This window comes from Salvelinus namaycush, chromosome 14, assembly GCF_016432855.1.
Source record: "Salvelinus namaycush isolate Seneca chromosome 14, SaNama_1.0, whole genome shotgun sequence".
Classification (NCBI taxonomy): Eukaryota; Metazoa; Chordata; class Actinopteri; order Salmoniformes; family Salmonidae; genus Salvelinus; species Salvelinus namaycush.
Window position 1 is genome coordinate 28935563 of NC_052320.1, and position 11220 is coordinate 28946782.

Genomic DNA, 11220 nt, shown 5'->3' on the forward strand with positions numbered 1-11220 from the left:
GTTGTCACATCCCTCCAATAGAGTTCCAGACACTTGTAGATTCTATGCCAAGGCTCATTCAAACTGTTCTGGTGGCGCCTATTAAGACACTGTGTTGGTGTTTCCTTTATTTTGGCAGTTACACTTCAAAGTTTATGGCTTTAAACTAACTCCTGGCCGTACTATTAGATTGTATAATGATCAATTTGAGAGTGTGATTTAAAAGGTATAGGAATGGGTGACAATGTATCAGTGTTTAAGAATGTTCTTTATGTCATTTAACATTTGCTTTATGATGTTGAAATTACTATAGGATTGTCAAGGCTTTATTGCGCTATCCAGCTTCCATATTATCCATATTATCATATGATCATAGATTTACACAAAATAGACCAATCTGTGGAGGACTCTAATTCACTTACAGCTACAGTGAGTCTGTCTAATGTTGGCTCGACGCGTCTTGTCTGGAAACGCTAGCCATGATACTTATATATGTACAGTACAGCGAATCAATACCAGACTCCCTTGTGGACTCTCGGGTCCTGGAGCTCTTGGCCGTTGGCTAGGCCGTCTTGAGGAACTTTTGGAGATTTTTTTTATTTGAAGAATTGAGGGAGATGACGCCTATAGGAAATACTCCAGCGATTTGTCATGACATTAAGCATAGCATATGTAGATGCAGTGATGGACCCACGCATCCAACACTCTCTTTCCACTGTCCTGCATTCACTCCATTTCTGCTTGATTGGAAATCCCACTCATCGCTCACCGAGCATCCTTTCCACTAAAAATCGCTCGTCGCTCACAGGAACAAAAAACTGCCGCTCCAAATTCGCTCCATTCATCTTTTATAGTCTACCATTTTAAGAAAGAAAGAAATACATTTTTAAGCATTTGCGACACGCTTTATGCAGCACGACCACTCTGCATTTCAACAACACCTTGTTGTATTTAATCAACAAAGCTTTTAAATCGCGCCTTTAGGCTGTAGAAAATGAAATGCAAAAATATACTTTGAATTTAAGAACAATGTATAAAGAAAAATGCCTTATTAGGCAATACAGACTACAGTGCCTTTGAGTTCACTTTTAGAAACACCATAACTGCGCAATGTCGTCCAGCATAGCCTAGTTTTTTAGTTAATTTAGCCTAGTAGACGCTCTTATATTCCCATACCCTAATTACAATCAACATAAATATATTTGATTAACAATATAATGGATTAAAATATAATAAATAAAATAAATAAAAAATCCTATATGAAAAAGTTGCAAATGCATACATGATGATATGCGGCCACTGTGTTAAAAAAACTATCCCCTTTTCTCTAATCCATTGATGATCAGATACTTCAGTTGTAACTGGCCCTGTTGTGCTACATTTTTACAGTTGACAGACAACTTTAGACTATCCACATTATTAACAATATCCTCTGTAGAATGTAAAACGTTGCCGGTGCTGCAGCATTCACTCATTCATTGTCTTGCCATCATCAATTACACAGGCTGTCAGTAACATATTCCTTGGTCGACTCATCTCTGCGCATTACTAGTGGTGTGGGGTAGGCTAAATAAATACAACAGAAATAGGCCTTATTAAAGTTATAGTGATAAAGGGAACGAAAAATGCTGCCAGACCTTATGACTGACCGGTACCGGAGCGAAATTGGAGTGAGAGAGAAGGCCGATGATCTAACATTTTTTACATCCGCTTCACGCTCCAGACAAATTATGCACACTCCACCCCTCGCTTCAATCCAACTGCACCTGCACTCCAGCTACGATCCACTCACATGCTCTGGCTAGTGTGGCTGACTGAGGAGGGGGAGGAATTAAGTTCCTAATATGGATTCCGTAAGGCAACTATTTGGTCACCTGGAGATACAGGCAGCAAGCATCGAAATAGAATAGCACCGACGATGAAGCAGCAAAGTGTAACCGATTATTTGTGCCGTCTCATGGATGAAAATATGATCAATGAACTAAGCATTACTTTCGCAATGGAAATTGCTGTCTTTTGTCATTAAAACAAGAACCGCTGGGCCTCGAAGGACCCCCCCCCCCCCCCCCTTCAAGCTAATGAGCAGTCATTCTGACTGCAGCATTCGAACAGTGTAAACAATAACTATGGAACCGAAAGCATGTGTGGAACGCGGTAACAGCTTATTTTTGTAATTAGAAAAAAATCAAATACCCCAACCACCAAGATGCGCGGTCAAATGATGAAAACATCAGTAGCCTAAACATAATTTTAAGCGCCAAGTGTGCTTGATAAAGAGTGAAAATCTGCACAAAAGCAATAATTGTATTATAACGAATATAAGTGTTGATATGACAGCAAGGCCCTTGAGAATGCACTTAACCTAATTGTTCATGTACGTCACTCTGGATAAGAGCGTCTGCTAAATGACAACGACAAAAAAAAGCTGGTGAGTGCGTTGCTGATGTTGTTTTCTTGCTTGAGATGTAGGGCCTACTTTCTGTGATGACATTTTGTGCTGTTAATCGGCCGTAGCATTGTCACCAGCTTGTTCTAGCCAAACGGTGCCATCCCTTCCTATCTCCCTTACTATCTCCTGTCTCACTATTTGGTGGTGGCGCAGGCACCTTAGTGCGCAACATTCTGGAATTTTTGCGTTTAGGCCTCGGAGGTGCAGGTTCAGAATCAGAAGAATAATCATCAGAGATGTGATGAGTCATTTCTTCCCCAACATCTGAGTCGTTTTCATTCAGATTTTGTAGCATCACTAACACAGCATGTGCATCCATTCATCTTGGTCTTCTTGCCATTGTAAATTACCTACTCTCTCACTGTGTACTCCACGTAGGCCAGAGTAGACTGACACAAATTCTTGAATTCGGTGGAGTGATATAGGGTACATACCATTTTTAGATTATAATTAGAATAAATCACTAGAATAGAATGGCCGCCCTGTTCTTCATTCGCAATTGGTGATTACATCCCCTCGCTCATCAACTCACCCATTCTCCCCCTTTCTCCCCATCATAGTTTGCTTCATTTATTTCATATGTTGTTTATATGTGTGAAATTAGTTTCTGTGTAGTTTCTGTTCAGTTTCCAGGCATTTATCGGTGTTATTATCAACTGAGCATGGCACCTTCAGAAGGCCTTTCTGTCGGGAGAAGGAGGGGCAATGGGGGATACTAGTTATAACTCCAGTTTTGTTTGTGATATTAAGATTCTAACAACGACAGTGTTTATATAGACTTATTTAGGACAAGTCAAGGATGGAGGGGGGCATGACTTAAAACAATAAATAATACAATGAGCAATCCAAATGACCTCATCAGCGGTTCTAGTGTTAACAACATGTTTGTCGGTGGCCATGGTGATGGAAGAAAGACACACATGTAGGTCCGTTTGCCAACACAAAGTCAGAGTGTTTGTGGATGCTTTCCTTGGAGATACTAAGGTAGCATAGCATTAGCATATCACTGGTTGTTCCCCAATCTGAGAGTGAAGGGGAACAGGAAGAGGTTTTATCTGAAGTGCTTTCACTGGTTCCTGTGGAGTAGAGGATTCCTGGGGCCTGGGCCTGGGCTGTTCCCAGTGCAGCCTGTCAGGAGTGTACTCTGTCTTGTATCCTGAGAATGCAGTGTCATTTTGACAGGCAGCAGAACACTTGTTTGATGAAGCATGTCATGAGCGAGAGAGCGGTGTATAGACTTGCACACTGAAGCATGTAAAGTGTGTGCGCTGTATGTAGTGTTCTATATACATGGTATGTATACATTGCCTTCAGAAAGTAATCATACCCCTTGACATTTTCCTAGTGTTGTTGTCGCAAAGCCTGAATTTAATATTGATACAATTTTAATTTTGTGTCACTGATCTACTCACAATTCCCCATAATGTCAAAGTGAAATTATGTTTTTAGAAATATTTACAAATTAATAAAAAATGAAAATCTGAAATGTCTTGAGTCAATACGTATCCAAACCCTTTGTTATGGCAAGCCTAAATAAGTTCAAGAGTAAAAATGTGCTTAACAAGTCACATAATAAGTTGCATGAACTCACTCTGTGTGCAATAATAGTGTTTAACATAATTTTTGAATGACTACCTCATCTCTTCACTCCACACATACAGATAATTGTAAGGTCCCTCAGTTGAGCAGGGAATTTCAAACACAGATTCAACCACAAAGACCAGGTAGGTTTTCCAATGCCTCATAAATTGTTGAGGGAAACTCATTCGTGGAATCGGGCAGAACTCATTTATCAGCAATAAGAGGTTTATTTGAGCAATTGCAAGGAAGATCACTCTCTCAGGATGAACCAGTATATTAACTTTCAGGACATACCGGAAAGGAATTCTCAGGATATACCGGATAGGAACTCTCAGGACATACTGGAGAGGATCTTTTTATACTTAACCTGCACAAATAGCTGCTTACCCCTCAAAGAGGGTGGAAAGGTTACAGTACATGAGAGATCAGGGGTACTTAGCTCTACACCCTTAAAGCATTAAAACATATAAAAGCAGGTTCTAACCAGTTCTCACAGCCTATGTGTCTAAGATAGGGGAGTGATAAGATCTCAGTCATGTAGTGAGTTTCAAACACCAGGGAGGTTGTCTAATGCCTCACAAATAAGGACACCTTTTGATAGAGGGGTAAAAAAAATAAAACAGACATTGAATATCTCTTTGAGCATGGTGAAGTTATTAATTACACTTTGGATGGTGTATCAATAGACCCAGTCACTAAAAAGATACAGGCGTCCTTCCTAACTCAGTTGCCGGAGAGGAAGGATACTGCTCAGGGATTTCACCATGAGGCTCTTTGAAAGAGTTACAAAGTTTAATGGCTGTCATAAGAGATAACTGAGGATGTAGTTAATCCACAATATTAACATTGTAGTTAATCCACAATATTAACCTAAATGACAGAGTGAAAAGAAGGAAGCCTGTACAGAATAAAAATATTCCAAAACATGCATCCTGTTTGCAATAAGACATTAAAGTAAAACTGGGGGAAAAAATGGAAAGGGAATTAACTTTATGTCCTGAATACAAAGCGTTATGTTTGAGGCAAACATACACAATACATTACTGAGTACCACTCCTCATATTTTCAAGCATGGTGGTGTCTGCATCATGTTATGGGTACGCTTGTCATCAGCAGGATAAAAACATAATACACAAGTCCAAATATACAGTACAGTCAAAAGTTTGGACAACACAACTGATTGGCTCAAGCACATTAAGAAGAAAATAAATTCCACAAATTATATTTTAACAGGGCACACATGTTAGTTGAAATGCATTCCAGGTGACTACCTCATGAAGCTGGTTGAGAGAATGCCAAGAGTGTGCAAAGCGGTCATCAAGGCAAAGGGTGGCTACATTGAAGAATCTAAAATATAAACTATATTTTGATATGTTTAACACTTCTTTGGTTACTACATGATTCCATGTGTTATTTCTTAGTTTTGATGTCTTCACTATTATTCTACAATGTAGAAAATAGCAAAAATAAAGAAAAAACCTTGAATGAGTAGGTGTCTCCAAACTTCTGACTGGTACTGTAAATCGGCTTAAAAATCTATGGGAAAACTTGACAATGCCTGTCTAGGAATAATCAACAACCACCTTGACAGAGCCTGAAGAATTTTTAAAACAATGTGCAAATATTTTACAATCCAGGTGTTTAAAGCTCTTACAGACTTACCCAGAAAGACCCATAGCTGTAATCACAGCCAAAGTTGCTTCTACAAAGTATTGACTCAAAGGTATGAATACTTATGTCAATGAGATATTTCTCTATTTCATTTACAATGAATTTGCCCACATTTCTAAAAACATGTTTTTATATTTTCAATATGGGGTATTGTGTGTATATGGGTGAGAAAAAAAATATTGAATGCATTTTGAATTCAGGCTGTAACAACAAAATGTGGAATAAGTCAAGGGGTGTGAATACTTTCGGGAGGCACTGTAAGAGTAAAGGCAAAGGTCATATAGTGTAGGTGACACAATGTGTCAATTGTTTGCAGTACACTGCAGAAAAAAAGCTCTCTTTAGTGATCATGTTGAAACTTTGTAATTTCACCAATTGATCGTAAAGTAGGTTATGAGACAATATGGCTGACAGCTAACAGCTTACAGTCATTTGGAAAACAGACAACCACAGAACTAAATATGATTGTTGCATTTGTCAAGTTCCTCTCATCCCCTTGTTACTGGCTGTAATTTTGGCTACCCAGCGTTTGTGGGTAGTTCGTTTTGGGCAGCATGTGATTTATTATATTTATACTTGAAATGAGTGTTCTGCAAATGTACCCATACCTTCCATTGGTTTATATTCCAGAGTTACAACAGTTTCCAAACTAACTACATTAGTTGGCAAAAAAGGGTTTGGTTCTTACTATAACTCATTAATGGGAAAAGCACCTTTTGAGGTTTCGTTTAAACTTGACTCATGATTACTCCACTTCACTCACACTCTACTGTGACAGAGCCATAGGGACCGGTTCAATTGTTAAAGCCGCTTTTGTCGTGGAAATTCAAATTCATTAATGAGGCGAGACAAGGGCAGACAGCAATTAAGTTATTTCTTTATTCAAAACGTATTAAGGGAGCAGGTCACACCACACACACAAGTGAATAGACTGAGAGCTCAGCGATTCTGAGTCGGGGCTTGCCTTGTATAGCCCAACCTTGTTTAATTTCCTTAATCCACCACAACCGTCTCAATGTGTCGAACCAACCGATATCTACTGGATCAGGTGGCCATATTCGGAGTCCTCTGTGTTCCCCTGTGAGTACTAAAAACTGTTTGTTCTTAGAATAGACATAAGTAGAGACTTCATTCGGAACAGAGATACCTCGCTCCGAACATGCAAGTTTCAGAATACAGAGGGTGGGGGTAAGAACACGAGATGTGCACAGCCGTGGTGGATTAGGTACAGAGTTAGGTGAAAACAGCAACTTACACAACCAGAGTAACAGGATTGTACATACCAATCATTTAAAGTAGTGCTAATACAATTTTTTCCCCCCACACTTCGCAGAAAGATTCAATTGTTCCTGCACCGCGCGACAAGGCACCCTTTCAATACATTCCAAAGGAATGTAGGTTCAAACAGTTAAAGATTTTAAATATACTGAACAGAACAGAGATGTTCTTATAGCTCGCATGCTCATCTAGAAAGTATACATTCTAAATTGACTCATGTAATGGCCGTTGAAATTCAAACCAACTGTCCTCTCTCCCTCAGCAGTCCAATCCTTTGACATTATGAATGACTCTGAGCTACAGCAACTCCTCTCGGCCAGACTCTGACGTACAAATAAAATCAGCTTCCACTGACTAAGCCCGCTGGCAGTGCCCACAGTCCCATTAATGGGAGATTTATTCCAACAGGAAGTGTGCATCAGGGTTGATTTGAGGCACAGGGAGAGAGGAAAGACTGGTTTTGGCTTGGCCTGGGACAGGACAACGTGGAGATGGCTCAGTCCAGTTTTCATATGAACTTTATTAACAAATGCCATACCATATACAAACAACAACAAGAATAGTCACATACTTCTCAGTCACAAATACAAACTTCTTAAAATCCTTTTTGGAAACTATTCCAGTTGCAAGAACAGTATTGTGATACAGTATTAGTGAACCGAAAGTCACACTTCGTATGATCAAGCTCACATCAGTGCTGTGCAAATTCCAGACTAATCAGCCTTGGGTAGGTTCTGGCACAAACTTATAACGTTTTGTTTATTAATGTTAAGGTTTTAGTAGAACACTCTAAATTACCCTAATCTTCAGTAGTTTGATCTTATTTCCCCAGTGGACTTATGTTGATTTCTTCCACTTGTTTTAGTGGAGGCTAATGAGTGAACTCATGGCCACCCCTTGACAAGTTTGATGGTTTTGTACTAAGTCCGTGGCCACATTGGTATTTTGTGTGCGAGAATTACAGATGGGGTAAGTTGTGTGTCACGTATGCAACTCGTCCGAAAAGTAGAAGGATGAGTTGTTATTTTGTGTTAATGCATGTGTGGCCATGCCCTAAAGATTCTACGCAACCCCCTTTCTTCAGGAGGCCTGTCCTTTTTCTGTTAATCTCTTTCAAGAACCTTCATGCATCTGAATTATTTTATGATGTTTGGCCTATCAAGAAAATATAACAATTAACTGTAATAGCTTTCCATTTAAAATGGTCAAAAGGCTAAAACAAATTGCTTTCAGCAAAAGACAATTCTTCAAACAAGAATTCTGCTAGGACTGTCTGGGAGTGGTCTGAGTGAGGGACCTTTTTGGAGGGGCCTAATGGGAGGGATATGTAACCTGACAACTAGCTGTTATTGGCAGAGAGGATTGGAACTATTTTTGTTATTGGTCTGTTCACTTTTACCGCCTGGTGATGTCACCAGGCAAGCAAAACCTCGGCCCATGCAAAACCTGCTGATTAGAAGGTCTGGTGTAAATTGTATTTTCAACCAGCAACTATCAGGAAATAACACTGATCGCTTTTTCAAATTTTCACAGTGTTAATTTCATCAGCCGTTGTACAATATGATACAAAATACAGGAAAACTGAATTTTGACTGCACTGGGCCTTTAAACGTAAGATGGTACAGAACATTGATCACCACATCCCATGGAACTGAATGAAACACTCTTATAAACTGACTTCTATACTAGAACCCCAAAAGACGATTCAGTGTGGAAGTGTTTTACCATGCAAAACATTTTATGATTTATATGGGCCTCACACTTAATTTGGGCCCTTCACACAAATCCTTTATGAGCAGAGGATAACATCAAAACTGTGCACTGGAATTGACTTCTACATATCCATACACATCCATAACTCACTCTCCACACTCTCCTCCTAGCGTAGCTTATGAAAGTGATATCACATGTACATAACCCAGGAGGCCTATGTAGCTCATGCATGTTTCTCCCGATAAATCAAAGTAACTAGTGGATTTGTTGAGCTTTTGGGTGCCAGGAAAGCAATGAAGCTATATTATGTTTCCTAGACAAAGCCCTACTGTATTTTTATGACGCCAGGCCCGAAGCAGTGCCAGGACTTCTTTGCTGTGATGAATGCAGATCTGCTCGCACTGTGTTTACTTTAAATGTGAATTGATTGCTTTCTGTTCCCCGCAGTGCTAACTGAATGTTGTAGAAAATGTTATGCCGAGGTGGAAGTTATTTCAAAGAGTAAAGAGTCGTGGCACAGAGTAGGAGTTATTGCATAGAGAGACCAAAATAAACGGTTGCATTGATAAAGAGTCCACATTTTCCTCCTTCCGTCTAGGTGTCATTGACTTTAGTGATGTATATCAGTGAAGGCTGCTGAGGGGCGGACGGCTCATAATAATAGCCGGAACGAGGTGTTTGATGTGTTTGATACCATTCCACGTATTCTGCTCCAGTCATTACCTCGAGCCCGTCCTCCCCAATTAAGGTGCCACCAACCTCCTGTGATGTACATGTATTCTTTTTATGTTATATTCTTTGTTAAACCAGGTAGTATCAACTTTTGTTGTAATATCAGCCACTGTGAGAACCCCTTTAAAAGGATTTTATAGCGATACATCAATCTTGATAAATGTGACCGACTGGGTTTGAAGCTGGGTTCACTTGTCTGCACACGGCAAGACTGTTAACCTGCTGTGTGTGTGTCTCTCTCTCTCTCTCTGTGTGTGTGTGTGTGTGTGTGTGTGTGTGTGTGTGTGTGTGTGTGTGTGTGTGTGTGTGTGTGTGTGTGTGTGTGTGTGTGTGTGTGTGTGTGTGTGTGTGTGTGTGTGTGTGTGTGTGTGTGTGTGTGTGTGTGTGTGTGTATGCATTTCAGTGAGAAATATATTATTTTGGTGTGTGCTTTGGCATGTCTCTGCGTTACCTTGCACTGACCTGATAGTCTGACCTATTTGGGAGATGAAGAACACACTGCTTTCCCCACTGGACTGGAGGAATATATTTTGGGCCGGCATATGAGGTACATTCTGTTCCATTTGATTTCTGTGTTTGTGGCCATGTCCCAAATCTGGCTTGCCTACTACTTACATCACTTAAAATGCATACTGTGTACTAATCGTACTGATTACATGCTATTTAGAAGGGACAGTTTAGTACAACAAATATCAACATGCTACTCATCCACACTGAGAAGGCGTCATCAAATTGTATTGGTCACATAGAAGGCGTCATCGAATGAGCAATTGCGCTTGTTCCCCGCCATTCATTCATTTTTGTAGAGTGTGTCCCCTTTTCTGATTAGCAGCTGTTCTCGAACACACATGAGTGTGAAAAGACAATTCTCTGTGCATCGAATTCTACTAGATGAAAAGCCAAAATGAGTATGACATCCAGGAATTCCGCTCCAGACATTACCACGAGCCCGTCCTCCCCAATGAATGTGCCACCAACCTCCTATGGCATGTACTTGTGTGTGTATGCCAGGAACACAGACCTGTCTCATTACATGTGTCCACCAGTATAGGCTTGGGTCCTGGAGAACTGGCTGTAAGATTCCCTTGTTCCCTTCTACTATGGCATTGTGGAATCTTTTATGGCTGGAACGTGCTTGAACAACAGAAATTACATTTTGACCATTCAAATTCTTTGGCCTGAATCGTCAGTGAACAATTTACGCTTTAATCAAGTGAATGTTGATGGATCTGGTTGCTTACAGAATCTATCATTAGTGATACCAGAGGGACCTTAGCTAGGAGCAGTAGCAGAGATACACATGCTTCAACCCTTATGCTTAGAAAGCTTTACATTCATTAACAACATACAGTTCCTGTATACACTTGTCCTCGTTAGCTAACACGCCGAACAGTGAGTGATATGTCGCAAATGTTCGGGTTGAACCCTTGACCTTGATGTTGCCAGCACCATATTTCAGTCAATTGAGCCACCTGGAAAACTTTGATATTGTACATTAGAGTTTGTTGGACTGTATGAAACTAAAAGACACTTTGCTCCCTCAAGCTTCTTCATCGACTTGGTCAAGGCTTTCGACTCTGTCAATCACCGCATTCTTGTCGGCAGACTCAATAGCCTTGGTTTCTCAAATGAATGCCTCGCCTGGTTCACCAACTACTTCTCAGAGTTCAGTGTGTCAAATTGGAGGGCCCGTTGTACGGACCTCTGGCAGTCTCTATGGGGATGCCACAGGGTTCAATTTTGGGCTGACTCTTTTCTCTGTATATATCAATGATGTCGCTCTTGCTGCTGGTGATTCTCTGATCCACCTCTACGCA